At 42.6% G+C, this 16401-nt stretch overlaps 1 protein-coding gene across 3 annotated transcripts in view; it reads right to left on the bottom strand.

Annotated features, from left to right (window-relative positions):
- Positions 1-16401, bottom strand: part of LOC139265918 (mitofusin-1-like) — a 99623-nt gene that overhangs the window by 2753 nt on the left and 80469 nt on the right. The gene's annotated exons all lie outside the window — the stretch shown is intronic.

The raw sequence follows: 16401 nt of genomic DNA on the forward strand, positions 1-16401 counted from the left end.
GGTAAATTAAACTATCTACATTTTTGCTCAGTGATGGAAAATTACAGCAGATCCTCTCTGAACATTAGTAAATTGGCCAACATTACTTTCCGATTTACAGTGCAGTTCCATCTTGGCACATGGCAAATAAGGATTAGAATTTAAACAGGCAAGGAAATGTTCCAATTGAAGAGTTCCAAATAACAGATTCTAAAATCATATTTTGGATAAATATTAATCCAAAGTCTTAGTAACACTATCTGTAACTGCCATTCTCTTATTGGTACAGTTTGTAAGATTTGTGGTATACATGATTCATAGCAAGTGTAAGTTGGGGTACGTATTTGCATGGAAATGAGGGAAAATGTAGAGATACTGGGTAAGTTTGACAATTGTTTATCAAGTCATTTTTTAAAACAAAATAATTCATGCTTGACATATGTACTATATCTTAGTTGTTCATTATGTATTTGAATTTAACAGATCAATTGCAGTTCCTATAATTTTAGGCATCTTTGGCATAGGAAGCCAATGGTGGCTTTGGAAAAGGGCAATAGCAAAGGATGGGAAATAACACCAGTTGCGAAGGTAATGATTAGCCTTATAGGAAAGTAGCTGTGGACAGTCAAGTGGAGGGCGTTTCAATGTATTAAACGGATATTTACCTAGGTGGTGCAGTCCTCATTCTTTGAATACCCATCAAGCTTCACTGGTTGAGGAAAATTATATGCTTTGCACACATGAAAATGTTATCTTGACATTGTGGTTAGGCAGTGCTGAACATGGTCTCCTACATCTATGAACATCCATATTGTATACAAGCCCAAGGACTGCCATACAGCAAGATCACTTTTACCTGAAACTAAACAGGAACTGACTAGTCATTGACCTCCAGCTCCTCATTCCCCCAAAATATGATACCCCTGATGGGTCTGAAATGCACAAATAAAATCATGGTGTTGTGGAGGATACATACAATTTGAAGTATGAAGATAACCCTACAAAGTTGGAAATTCAATTATCTTCATTTAAGCATCCTCCATATAATAACAGCAACATACCATTCAGGAGGGGATGAGGATTCATCCAAATAAAGTATGGCTGATCTAAAATAAAGCCTTGCAGTTTAATAACTCTGCAAACTGAAACTAGAATTATCACCAATTTATTTTTCTCATACAAGAAATTTAAATACACATTTGAAGAGGTTCAAAAGTTGGGCAAATTAGCCATGTTAAGAACTAAATAAAGGTCCTAACTGGTAACCAGAGGGTCTACATGGATAAGATTTCCAAATCGTTTTCATAATATGAGATATCAATGATCCAAACACTTGGACCAAATACTGAATTAGCTAAAATATCAACATAACAAATGTGGAAGGCACTCCAGCATATGCAGCAGACCAGAAAAAGTGAACAAAGTTATAATATCAAACTTTTTTAAATGCCCCTAAGAATTTTAAGCCTTGCATAGGTTGTAGTTAGGACTTATCAATTTACATACATTCTAGTGCTGATGAGGCCAAAGTGCACTTGTAGCCTTTGCCCCTTGAAATTGAACCCGAGGAACTCCTAATGGAATTCCTATATGGCAACATGGAAGTGGGAAGTGACCATCTTTTAAATCTACAGTTGCAAATTAGACACCTAATCATGCTTTCTGCATTATGTGACAAGTCTTGACCATATCATTTTTCTGTTAGGAATCAGTTTAAGGCAGAGTTCTTTTATTAGGCAGTGAATCCCCATCTTTTTGGAGACAATGAAAAGTCTCTTCTGTTTGAGGGTGATCTCTTTATTGCCCCAAACGAGTAGTTTGAATCTCTTATACAAAAGCAAAATTTTGACGAAAGGTCGTCAACCCGAAACATTAACTTTGTTTTTCTCTTCACAGATGCTGCTTACCCGCTGAGATTTCCAGCATTCTGTTTTTATTATAGTTTGAATATCTTCATTGACTCTACCCCCTGGAATCCTAGCAATGCATTCAGGAAATGAAGAGGGTAGCATTCTCTGATTATTTCTAACACTTGTTTTAACTCTTCTTAGCCCTCTACTTGAGCCTTAGGCAACTTAGGGACACATTGCGAGTCATTTACGCAGGGCTGGTGGCTTGGTCCTGGGACAGTCTTTGGCAAAAATCATTAGGTGTCAATTTTGCTTTAAAGAGGTAAAACAATTTTGGACACACTGCCTGGAAATCACATACGAGCTATGAAAGGGCTGTTGGTTTGGGTTTTGTTGTGTAGGAGATTCTTAAGAGTTCTTGCATTTCATAGCCATTCCAGCCATTGTATATGTTCTCAAAAACAATTCAAGGGCTTTCTGCAATTGCCTCCCTCCCAAACCCCCCAAAATAAATACCCTTTCAATCGAAGATTATATCTAATAACCACTGCTGGAATTCACACAAAATTGATTGCAAGGATAGCTGTTGGTTTGGGTTTTGTTGTGTAGGAGATTCTTAAGAGTTCACAACAAGCCGTGAAACACAATGCCAAAAAACATGGCTCTCTCACTCGACCCATCTCCTGCCCAGAGCAGCAGGCTACTGGTTAGTATAAGGGGCAATAAATGTCTGAAAAAATGTGATTGTGTTTCAGTGAGCACCTGGGGACTGGAGGTTCTATTCCTGCGTGGTCCATTTTCCATGAAAGAATGGCTCTTGAAGGAGAACAATTAAGGAGAACTAGTGGACATGGTGTATTTGGACTTTCAAAAGGCTTTTGACAAGGTCCCACACAAGAGATTAGTGTGCAAAATTAAAGCACATGCTATTGGGGGTAATGTATTGACGTGGATAGAGAACTGGTTGGCAGACAGGAAGTAAAGAGTAGGAATAAACGGGTCCTTTTCAGAATGGCAGGCAGTGACTAGTGGGGTACTGCAAGGTTCAGTGCTGGGCCCCCAGCTATTTACAATATACATTAATGATTTGAACGAAGGAATTGAATGTAATATCTCCAAGTTTGCAGATGACACTAAGCTGGGTGGCAGTGTGAGCTGTGAGGAGGATGCCAAGAGGCTGCAGGGTGACTTGGACAGGTTAGGTGAGTGGGCAAATGCATGGCAGGTGCAGTATAATGTAGATAAATGTGAGGTTATCCACTTTGGTGGCAAAAACAGGGAGGCAGAATACTATCTGAATGGTGACAGATTAGGAAAAGCGGAGGTGCAACAAGACCTGGGTGTCATGGTACATCAGTCATGAAAGTTGGCATGCAGGTACAGGAGGCGGCAAATGGCATGTTGGCCTTCATAGCGAGAGGATTTGAGTATAGGAGCAGGGAGGTCTTACTGCAGTTGTACAGGGCCTTGGTGAGGCCACACCTTGAATATTGTGTACAGTTTTGGTCTCCTAATCTGAGGAAGGACATTCTTGCTATTGAGGGAGTGCAGCGAAGGTTCAGCAGACTGATTCCCGGGATGGCAGGACTGACATATGAAGAAAGACTGGATCGACTAGGCTTATATTCACTGGAATTTAGAAGAATGAGAGGGGATCTCATAGAAACATATAAAATTCTGATGGGATTGGGCAGGTTAGATGCTGGGGAAGTCCAGAACCAGGGGTCATAGTCGAAGGAGAAGGGGTAAGCCATTTAGGACTGAGATGAGGAGAAACTTCTTCACTCAGAGAATTGTGAACCTGTGGAATTCTCTACCTTAGAAAGTTGTTGAGGCCAGTTCGTTAGATATATTCAAAAGGGAGTTAGGTGTGGCCCTTACAGCTAAAGAGATCAAGGGGTATGGAGAGAAAGCAGGAATAGGGTACTGAAGTTACATGATCAGCCATTATCGTATTGAATGGTGGTGCAGGCTCGAAGGGCTAAATGGCCTATTCCTGCACCTATTTTCTATGTTTCTATGTAAGGGGAAGCTAGATGAGGGAGAAAGGAATAGAAAGACATGCGGAGAGTGATTCTTAAGTCTGACACTAGAGTCTTAAACTTAAATAAAGCAAGTTAGATAGGTATGAGGGGCGAGTTGGCTCAGGTAGATTGGGAAATTCGATGAAAAGGAATGACAGCAGATAAGCAGTGGCAATCATTTAAAGAAGTATTCCAAAATTCTCAATGAATATACATTCCATTGAGAAATAAAAACTCCACGGTAAAAGTGAGTCACCCTTGGCTAACTAAAGAAGTTAAGGATAGTATTAGATTAAAAAAGAGGCTTATATTGCTGCAAAGAATAGTAGTAAGCCTGATGATTGGAAGAGCTTTAGAAACCAGCAAAAGATGACCAATAAATTGTTTAAAAGGGAGAAAATAGAATGAGAATAAATTAGCAAGAAATGTAAAACAGATTGTAGGAGCTTCTACAAGTATGTAAAAAGGGAGAGAGTAGCAAAAGTAAGTGTTGGTCCCTTAGAGACTGAGACAGGAGAAATTATATTGGGGAACAAGGAATAGCAGAGGTTTTAAACAAATGTTTTGTAGCTGTCTTCACAGTAGACACACCCAGCCCAGTCGACCCTGAAAAGTCCTCCTCACCAACATCTGGGCACTTGTGCCAAAATTGAGAGAGCTGTCCCACAGACTAGTCAAGCAACAGCCTGACATAATCATACTACAGAATCATACCTTTCAGCTAATGTCCCAAACTCCTCCATCACCATCCCTGGGTATGTCCTGTCCCACCTGCAGGACAGACCCATCAGGGATGGTGGCACAGTGGTATACTGTCGGGAGAGAGTGGTCCTAGGAGTCTTCAACGTTATTAATAATAACTTTTATTTATATAGCACCTTTAACATAGTAAAAAGTCCCAAGGCGCTTCACAGCAGTGTTACAAGACAAACCAGCTAAATTTGACACCGAGCCACAAAAGAAGAAATTAAGGCAGATGACCAAAAGCTTGGTTAAAGAGGTAGGTATTAAGGAGCGTCTTAAAGGAGAAAAGAGAGGTAGAGAAGCGGAGAGATTTAGGCAGGGAGTTCCAGAGCTTAGGGCCCAAATAGCTGAAGACATGGCCACCGATGGTTGAGCAGTTATAATGTGGGATGTTCAAGAGGGCAGAATTTGAGGAGTGCTGACATCTTGTGGGGTTGTGAGGCTGAAAAAGATTACAGAGATAGAAAGGGGCAAATCCATAGAGTTGATTTGTAAACAAGGATGAGAATTTTGAAATCGAGGCATTGTTTAACCGGGAGCCATTGTAGGTCAGAAAGCACAGTGGTGATGGGTGATCGTGACTTGGTGCGAGTTAGGACACGGGCTGCTGAATTTTGGATGACCTCAAGTTTACATAGTGTAGAATGTGGGAGGCCAGCCAGGAGTGAGTTGGAGTAGTCAAGTCTCGAGGTAACAAAGACATGGTTCCCCTTTATCTTGCTAGTTACATCCTCAAAAAACTCTACTAAATTTGTCAAACACTATTTACCTTTCATTAAAAACTACATGGGCAAGAAGGGTAATTATTCAAATAAGACCATACCCCAAATCAAATGCTGATGTGAAGCAGCAAGACCTGGACGACATTCAAGCTTGGGCTGATAAGTGGCAAGTAACATTCGCATCACTCAAGTGCAATGACCATTTCCAACAAGCGAGAGTCCAACCACCACCCTGTGACATTCAACAGATTTACCATCGCCGAATCTCCCACCATCAGCATACTGTGACGACAAGAGCAGGTCAGAGGTTCGGTATTCTGCGGCGAGTGTCTCAGCAGAGTGACTTCCCAAAGCCTTTACACCATCAAGTCAGGAGTGCATCTCCAACACAAAGCAACTAACCTTGATTGGCACCCCATCCACCATCTTAAACATTCACTCCCTTCACCACCGGCATACCGTGGATGCAGTGTGTACCAGCTACAAGATGCACTGCATCAACTCGCCAAGGCTTCTTCGACAGCACCTCCCAAACACGCGAGCTCTACCCCCTAGAAGGACAAAGGCAGCAGGCGCATGGGAGCACCATCACCTGCAAGTTACCATCCTGGCTTGGAAATATATTGCCATTCCTTCATCGTCGCTGGGTCAAAATACTGGAACTCCCTCCCTAACAGCACTGTGGGAGTACCTTCACCACATGCACTGCAGCAGTTCATGGCGGCGGCTCACCATCACCTTCTCAAGGCCAATTAGGGATGGGCAATAAATGCTGGCCTGCCAGCAATGCCCATATCCCATGAACAAATTTAAAAAATGCCTAAAAGGGATACCAAAAATAGTGGGGAACCAAGGAGTTAATAAGAGCGAGGAACTTAAAGTAATTAATGTCAGTAGAGAAAAACTACTCGAGAAACTAATGGGACTAAAAGCCGACAAATCTGTTGGACTACATCCTCGGGTTCTAAAAGAGGTGGCTGCAGAAATAGTGGATGCATTGGTTCTGATCGTCCAAAAATCCCAAGATTCAAGAAAGATCCCAGCGGATTGGAAGGTAGCAAATGTAACCCCGCTATTCAAGAAAGGAGGCAAATAGAAAACCATGAACTACAGGCCAGTTAGCCTGACAACAGTCGTCGGGAAAATGCTGGAATCCATTATTAAGGAAGTGGTAACAAGCTAGTTAGAAAATCATATGATTGAGCAGAGTCAAAGATTTATGAAAGGTAAATAGTGTTTGACAATTTTTTTTTTGAGGATGTAACTAGCAGGGTAGATAAAGGGGAACCAGTGGATATAGTATATTTGGATTTCCAAAAGGCATTCGATAAAAATCATAGAATCAGAATGGTTACAGCACAGAAGGCCATTCGGCCCGTCGAGTCTGCGTTGCTCTCTGCAAGAGCACGTCAGCCATTCCCCCGCCCTTTCCCCGTAATCCTGCAATTTTTTACCTTTAGGTGCCACATAAAAGGTTGTTGAGCAAGATAAGGGCACATAGGGTTGGGGGCAAGGTATTAGCACGGATAAAGGATTGGTTAATTGACAGAAATCAGAAAGAGGTATAAACGGGTCATTTTCAGATTGGCAGGCTGTAACCAATGGGGTGCCGCAAGGAACAGTGCTGGGGCCTCAGCTATTTACAATCTATTATTAATGACTTAGATGAAGGGACCAAGTGCAATGTATCCAAGTTTGCTGACAATACAAAGCTAGGTGCAAAAGTAAGATGCGAGGAGGACGCAAAGAGGCTGCAAAGTGATATAGACAGGTTAAGTGAGTGGGCAATAAGATGGCAGATGGGAGTATAATGTGGGGAAATGTGAGGTTATTCACTTTGGTAGGAAGAGAAAAACAGAATATTTTTAAAATGGTGAGAACGCTGGTGTTCAGAGAGATTTGTATGTCCTAGTACAAAAAAAGAGTTAGCATGCAGATACAGCAAGCAATTAGGAAGGCAAATGGCAGGTTGACCTTTATTGTTACAAGGTTGAAGTACAAGAGTAAGGAAGTCTAGCTACAATTGTACAGGGCTCTGGAGAGACCACAGCTGGAGTACTGTGTACAGTTTTGGTCTCCTATTTAAGGAAGGATATACTTGCCTTAGAGGCGGTGCAACAAAGATTCACTAGATTGATAGCTGGGATGAGGGGGTTGTCCTGTGAAGAGAGATTGTGAAGATTGGGCCTATACTCTCTGAAGTTTAGAAGAATGAGAGGTGAGCTCATCGAAACATTAAGATTCTGAGGGAGATTAATAGGGTAGATGCTGAGAGATTGTTTCCCCTGGCTGAAGAGTCGAGAACGAGGGGCATAGTTCCAGGATAAGGGGCCAGCCTTTTAAGATGATGTAAGGGATATACAGTTGCAGCAGGCAAAGAGCAGATAGGTGGTCAGAACACAATGCTGAAGGTAGTGAACTGATTAGTATTAGGAGGGTCTGAGGAATCGATAATGGTAATGGATTATAATTGCCTATTGTATGTAACACTTGCTTATGTAGATATAGCACACTAACAAAAAATTAAAACTGTATGGTTAAATCATTAAATCTGTATGGTTAAATCATCCTTAACCTTAATAACACATAACGAAATAGCAGAAGTCAACAGTTACAATTTTGATTAGAAATCTCTGAGGAAGAGATAAGAAAGCCAGAATTTTGGAACTGTTACTTCAGGCGTCATATAAATAGACTATGGCAAAGTGCAAATCACGGCACAAATGCTATTAACATATGACGGGAGATGGACAATTGCATGCACCACTCAGAGCCAGTCTGATAAGAGATGACAAATCAATGTAACTCCGCTGATAGCAATAGACCTATCGATGATTTTATAGGAGGGTAGCTTCTCTCCAAAACCTGTCTAAATTATACTTGGAACCGTTTGTATTTTGAAGGTTCCACGATTGAACCCTCTCTTGCAATTGCTCGAAATAAAGCCGGTTTGAAGCTAAGGTTTCATTTTTTGATTCCATGATCGTTATATGGAGGACAAAGGGTCGATTACCTATATCAGGTAGTCCGCCCCGAGGGAGAGAAGTCTTCCTTTTACCCCAACCAAAAGGGCAGGTGTCGATTACCTATATCAAATAGTCCGCCTTGAGGGAGAGAAGTCTTCCTTTTACCCCAACAGATGAGGAAGAAGTTCTTCACTCGGGAGTTGTGAATCTTTGGAATTCTCTGGTCCAAAGTGCTATGGATGCTCAGTTGTTGAGTATATTCAAGGCCGAGATAGATTTTTGGACTCGAGGAATTAAGGGATATGAGGATAGGGCAGGAAAGTGGATTTGAGGTCGAAGATCAGCCATGATCTTACTGAATGGTGGAGCAGGCCCAAGGGGCCGTATGGGTCTACTCCTGCTCCTAATTCCTATGTTCTTATAGGGCAAGATGAAGTAAGATGAGAGGAGACTCGTGTAGAGCATAAATACCGGCATAAACCTGTTGGGCTGAATGGCCTGTTTCTATGCTGTAAATTCTATGAATCTGTGATTGGGGTGTACAGGACAAAGGCTCTGACAAATCTCTCTGGATCCTGTGTGCTCAATTTATTCTGCAATTTGTATGACTAGTTTATGTTGTTGGCCCAGACCCTACTGCATGCACTTTACAAGAATATAGTCATTAAGAACCATGTGAAAATTATTTGCGATTTATATGAGATTGAGAGGAAGGGACTCATGCGTTGGATAATCCTGGAGCAAATACAATAAGATTTTGAGCAATGCTGGTATTAAATGCCTCTGGATTCAGTGTGCTGGTCCAACAAACCTGCCTAGAGTAATGTTCCTAATTACCTGTAGATTCATGGGAAAAACATTTCAGGGTTTTGGGTCTCCATTGGGTGAGATTTGGTCTAGTTTGCGAGGAGATCACATAGAATCATTTAAAATTCTGATGGGTTTAGACAGGTTAGATGCAGGAAGAATGTTCCCAATGTTGGGGAAGTCCAGAACCAGGGGTCACAGTCTAAGGATATGGGGTAAGCCATTTAGGACCGAGATGAGGAGAAACTTCTTCACCCAGAGAGTGGTGAACCTGTGGAATTCTCAACCACAGAAAGTTATTGAGGCTTATTCACTAAATATATTCAAAAAGGAGTTAGATGTAGTCCTTACTACTAGAGGGATCAAGGGGTATGGCGAGAAAGCAGGAATGGGGTACTGAAGTTGCATGTTCAGCCATGAACTCACTGAATGGCGGTACAGGCTCGAAGGGCCTACTCCTGCACCTATTTTCTATTTTTCTATATAGTTATTGTTCTTAAGAGTTCATAAAGACTTTATGATCATCAAATTGGACAAAGTGCTTTGCAACTCCAAGGCATATGGGCGAGAAAGGGTTTCAGATTTGCAACTTTAAGAGGCATTAAGGGAGGCTCTCGCACTGTAAATGGGGAATGGCCTATGCAGTTTATGCTAGATTATTTACTCCCCACAAAGGGGATTGGGATTACTGACCCAAGCTCCTTACGAGGCAGTTTTCTGGGTTATCGCTTGTTTTATAGAAACATAGAAATTGGTGCAGTAGGCCATTCGGCCCTTCGAGCCGACACCACCATTCAATAAGATCATGTCTGATCATTCACCTCAGCACCCCTTTCCTGCTTTTTCTCCATACCCCTTGATCCCTTTAGCCATAAGGACCATTTCTAACTCCCGCTTGAATATATCCAATGAACTACCATCGACTCTCTGCGGTAGGGAATCTCACAGGTTAACGACTCTCTGGGTGAAGAGGTTTCTCCTCATCTCAATCCTAAATGGCTTACCCCTTATCCTTAGACGGTGTCCTCTGGTTCTGGACTTCCCAAACATCGGGAACATTCTTCTTGCATCTAACCTGTCCAGTCCCGTCAGAATTTTATATGTTTCTATGAGATTCCCTCTCATCCTTCTAAACTCCAGTGAATACAGGCCCAGTTGATCCAGTCACTCCTCATATGTCAGTCCTGCCATCCCGGGAATCAGTCTGGTAAACCTTCGCTGCACTCCCTCAATAGCAAGAATGTCCTTCCTCAGATTAGGAGACCAAAACTGAACACAATATTCCAGGTGAGGCCTCACTAAGGCCCTGTACAACTACATTAGATCTCCCTGCTCCTATACCCTAGCTATGAAGGCCAACATACCATTTGTCTTCTTCACCGCCTGCTGTACCTGCATGCCAACTTTCAATGACTGATATTCCATGACACCCAGGTCTCTTTGAACTTCCCTTTTCCTAATCTGCCGCTATACAGATAATATTCTGCCTTTGTGTTTTTGCTCCCAAAGTGGATAACCTCACATTTATCCACATTATATTGCATCTGCCATGCATTTGCCCATTCACCTAACCTGTCCAAGTCACCCTGCAGCCTCCTCACAGCTCACACCGCCACCCAGCTTAGTGTCATCTGCAAACTTGGAGATATTACACTCAATTCCTTCATCTAAATCATTAATGTATATTGTAAATAGCTGGGGTCACAGCACTGAGCCCTGCGGCACCCCACTAGTCACTGCCTGCCATTCTGAAAAGGACCCGTTTATCCCGACACTCTGCTTCCTGTCTGCCAACCAGTTCTCTATCCACGTCAGTACATTACCCCCAATACCATATGCTTTAATTTTGCACACCAATCTCTTGTGTGGGACCTTGTCAAAAGCCTTTTGAAAGTCCAAATACACCACATCCACTGGTTCTCCCTTGTCCACTCTACTAGTTACATCCTCAAAAAATTCCAGAAGATTTGTCAAGCATGATTTCCCTTTCATAAATCCATGCTGACTTGGACCGATCCTGTCACTGCTTTCCAAATGTGCTGCTATTTCATCTTGAATAATTGATTCCAACATTTTCCCCACTACTGATGTCAGGCTAACCGGTCTATCATTACCCGTTTTCTCTCTCCCTCCTTTTTTAAAAAGTGGTGTTACATTAGCTACCCTCCAGCCCATAGGAACTGATCCAGAGTTGATAGACTGTTGGAAAATGATCACCAATGCATCCACTATTTCTAGGGCCACTTTCTTAAGTACTCTGGGATGCAGACTATCAGGCCCCGGGGATTTATCGGCCTTCAATCCCATCAATTTCCCTAACACAATTTCCCACCTGATAAGGATTTTCTTCAGTTCTTCCTTCTCGCTAGACCTTCGGTCCTCTAGTATTTCCGGAAGGTTATTTGTGTCTTCCTTTGTGAAGACAGAACCAAAGTATTTGTTCAATTGGTCTGCCATTTCTTTGTTCCCCATTATAAATTCACCTGAATGTGACTGCAAAGGACCTACGTTTGTCTTCACTAATCTTTTTCTCCTCACATATCAATAGAAGCGTTTGCAGTCAGTTTTTACGTTCCTGGCAAGCTTCTTCTCATATTCTATTTCCCCCTCCTAATTAAACCCTTTTGTCCTCCTCTGCTGAATTCTACATTACTCCCAGTTCTCAGGTTTGCTGCTTTTTCTGGCTAATTTACATGCCTCTTCCTTGGATTTAACATGATCCTTAATTTCCCTCGTTAGCCACGGTTCAGCCACCTTCCCCGTTTAATTTTTACTCCAGACAGGGATGTACAATTGTTGAAGCTCATCCATGTGATCTTTAAATGTTTGCCATTGCCTATCCACCATCAACCCTTTAAGTATCATTTGCCAGTCTATTCTAGCCAATTCACGTGTCATACCATCGAAGTTACCTTTCCTGAAGTTCAGGACCCTAGTCTCTGAATTAACTGTGTCACTCTCCATCGTAATAAAGAATTCTACCATATTATGGTCACTCTTCCCCAAGGGGCCTCGCACAACAAGATTGCTAATTAGTCCTTTCTCATTACACATCGAGGATGGCCAGCCCTTTAGTTGGTTCCTCGACATATTGGTCCAGAAAACCATTCCTAATACACTCCAGGAAATCCTCCTCCACCGTATTGCTACCAGTTTGGTTAGCCCAATCTATATGTAGATTAAAGTCGCCCTTGGTAACTGCTGTACCTTTATTGCATGCATCCCTAATTTCTTGTTTGATGCTGTCCCCAACCTCACTACTACTGTTTGGTGGTTTGTACACAACTCCCACTAGCGTTTTCTGCCCTTTGGTATTCCGCAGCTGCATCCATACAGATTCCACATCATCCAAGCTAATGTCCTTCCTTACTATTGCATTAATTTCCTCTTTAACCAGCAACGCTACCCCACCTCCTTTTTCTTTCTATCTATCCTTCCTGAATGTGAGTACCGCTGGATGTCGAGTTCCCAGCCTTGGTCACCCTGGAGCCATGTCTCCGTGATGGCAATTATATCATATTCATTATTTGCTGCCTGTGCAGTTAATTTGTCCACCTTATTACAAATACTCCTCGCATTGAGGCACAGAACCTTCAGGCTTGTCTTTTTAACACACTTTGCCCCTTTAGAATTTTGCTGTAATGTGGCCCTTTTTTATTTTTGCCTTGGGTTTCTCTGCCCTCCACTTTTACTTTCCTTCTTTCTATCTTTTGCTTCTGCCCCCATTCTACTTCCCTCTGTCTCCCTGCATAGGTTCCCATCCCCCTGTCATATTAGTTTAACCCCTCCCCAACTCCCCCTAAGACATTGGTTCCGGTCCTGTCCAGGTGCAGACTGTCCGGTTTGTACTGGTCCCACCTCCCCCAGAACCAGTTCCAATGTCCCAGGAATTATCACAAGAGCTTCAGCGACCTCTTCTCAGTGAAACTAGCAGCTTTTTGCTCAAGAATCCCTATACAAGGGAAATCGTGTGTTTTTGGATCAATAGATGTTTCCTTGGCTGGACCATGTTAATTTACCCTTGGTTTAGATGATATTCAGCATTTAAATACTCCAGGTAGTATTTGTGGTTCCTCAGATCACCAATATGCATTCTTGGCACTGTCCGACAGAGTCAAGTTCTTCGCAATAACTGGTGCTGATGAGTACCCAGCAATTCTGACAGGTTGTAGCTATATTTCTTAGGCTTCTGATTTTGTTGTGAACTCTTATCGTACATATGGTGCAGTTTTCAGTGAACGCAAGGCAAATGTGTCAAGTTCCAGTGTCATGTTTGATTATAAGATTTTATGCAACAGTGAGTGTCAGCAATTGTGAATGTGCTATTATTTTTACATAGAAACATAGAAAATAGGTGCAGGAGTAGGCCATTCGGCCCTTCTAGCCTGCAGCGCCATTCAATGAGTTCATGGCTGAACATGCAACTTCAGTACCCCATTCCTGCTTTCTCGCCATACCCCTTGATCCCCCGAGTAGTAAGGACTTCATCTAACTCCTTTTTGAATATATTTAGTGAATTGGCCTCAACAACTTTCTGTGGTAGAGAATTCCACAGGTTCACCACTCTCTGGGTGAAGAAGTTTCTCCTCATCTCGGTCCTAAATGGCTTACCCCTTATTCTTAGACTGTGACCCCTGGTTCTGGACTTCCCCAATATTGGGAACATTCTTGCATCTAACCTGTCTAAACCCATCAGAATTTTAAACGTTTCTATGAGGTCCCCTCTCATTCTTCTGAACTCCAGTGAATACAAGCCCAGTTGATCCAGTCTTTCTTGATAGGTCAGTCCCGCCATCCCGGGAATCAGTCTGGTGAACCTTCGCTGCACTCCCTCAATAGTAAGAATGTCCTTCCTCAGGTTAGGAGACCAAAACTGTACACAATACTCCAGGTGTGGCCTCACCAAGGCCCTGTACAACTGTAGCAACACCTCCCTGCCCCTGTACTCAAATCCCCTCGCTATGAAGGCCAACATGCCATTTGCTTTCTGAACCGCCTGCTGTACCTGCATGCCAACCTTCAATGACTGATGTACCATGACACCCAGGTGTCGTTGCACCTCCCCTTTTCCTAATCTGTCACCATTCAGATAATAGTCTGTCTCTCTGTTTTTACCACCAAAGTGGATAACCTCACATTTATCCACATTATACTTCATCTGCCATGCATTTGCCCACTCACCTAACCTATCCAAGTCACTCTGCAGCCTCATAGCATCCTACTCGCAGCTCACACTGCCACCCAACTTAGTGTCATCCGCAAATTTGGAGATACTACATTTAATCCCCTCGTCTAAATCATTAATGTACAGTGTAAACAGTTGGGGCCCCAGCACAGAACCTTGCGGTACCCCACTAGTCACTGCCTGCCATTCTGAAAAGTCCCCATTTACTCCTACTCTTTGCTTCCTGTCTGACAACCAGTTCTCAATCCATGTCAGCACACTACCCCCAATCCCATGTGCTTTAACTTTGCACATTAATCTCTTGTGTGGGACCTTGTTGAAAGCCTTCTGAAAGTCCAAATATACCACATCAACTGGTTCTCCCTTGTCCTCTCTACTGGAAACATCCTCAAAAAATTCCAGAAGATTTGTCAAGCATGATTTCCCTTTCACAAATCCATGCTGACTTGGACCTATCATGTCACCATTTTCCAAATGCACTGCTATGACATCCTTAATAATTGATTCCATCATTTTACCCACTACTGAGGTCAGGCTGACCGGTCTATAATTCCGTGTTTTCTCTCTCCCTCCTTTTTTAAAAAGTGGGGTTACATTGGCTACCCTCCATTCCATAGGAACTGATTCAGAGTCAATGGAATGTTGGAAAATGACTGTCAATGCATCCGCCAGTTCCAAGGCCACCTCCTTAACTACTCTGGGATGCAGTCCATCAGGCCCTGGGGATTTATCGGCCTTCAATCCCATCAATTTCCCCAATACAATTTCCTGACTAATAAGGATTTCCCTCAGTTCCTCCTCCTTACTAGATCCTCTGACCCCTTTTATATCCGGAAGGTTGTTTGTGTCCTCCTTAGTGAATACCGAACCAAAGTACTTGTTCAATTGGTCCGCCATTTCTTTGTTCCCCGTTATGACTTCCCCTGATTCTGACTGCAGGGGACCAACGTTTATCTTTACTAACCTTTTTCTCTTTACATATCTATAGAAGCTTTTGCAATCCGTCTTAATGTTCACTGCAAGCTTCTTCTCGTACTCCATTTTCCCTGCCCTAATCAAACCCTTTGTCCTCCTCTGCTGAGTTCTAAATTTCTCCCAGTCTCCGGGTTCGCTGCTATTTCTGGCCAATTTGTATGCCACTTCCTTGGCTTTAATACTATCCCTGATTTCCCTTGATAGCCACGGTTGAGCCACCTTCCCTTTTTTATTTTTACGCCAGACAGGAATGTACAATTGTTGTAGTTCATCCATGCGGTCTCTAAATGTCTGCCATTGCCCATCCACAGTCAACTCCTTAAGTATCATTCGCCAATCTATCCTAGCCAATTCACGCCTCATACCTTCAAAGTTAGCCTTCTTTAAGTTCTGGACCATGGTCTCTGAATTAACTGTTTCATTCTCCATCCTAATGCAGAATTCCACCATATTATGGTCACTCTTCCCCAAGGGGCCTCGCACAACGAGATTGCTAATTAATCCTCTCTCATTACACAACACCCAGTCTAAGATGGCCTCCCCCCTAGTAGGTTCCTCGACATATTGGTCTAGAAAACCATCCCTTATGCACTCCAGGAAATCCTCCTCCACCATATTGCTTCCAGTTTGGTTAGCCCAATCTATGTGCATATTAAAGTCACCCATTATAACTGCTGCACCTTTATTGCTTGCACCCCTAATTTCCTGTTTGATGCCCTCCCCAACATCACTACCACTGTTTGGAGGTCTGTACACAACTCCCACTAACGTTTTTTGCCCTTTGGTGTTCTGCAGCTCTACCCATATAGATTCCACATCATCCAAGCTAATGTCCTTCCTAACTATTGCCTTAATCTCCTCCTTAACCAGCAATGCTACCCCACCTCCTTTTCCTTTTATTCTATCCTTCCTGAATGTTGAATACCCCTGGATGTTGAGTTCCCAGCCCTGATCATCCTGGAGCCACATCTCTGTATTCCCAATCACATCATATTTGTTAACATCTATTTGCAGTTAATTCATCCACCTTATTATGGATACTCCTTGCATTAAGACGCAAAGACTTCAGGCTTGTTTTTTTAACACCCTTTGTCCTTTTAGAATTTTGCTGTACAGTGGCCCTTTTTGTTCTTTGCCTTGGGTTTCTCT

Source organism: Pristiophorus japonicus, chromosome 6 (genome assembly GCF_044704955.1).
Source record: "Pristiophorus japonicus isolate sPriJap1 chromosome 6, sPriJap1.hap1, whole genome shotgun sequence".
NCBI classification, from domain to species: Eukaryota; Metazoa; Chordata; class Chondrichthyes; family Pristiophoridae; genus Pristiophorus; species Pristiophorus japonicus.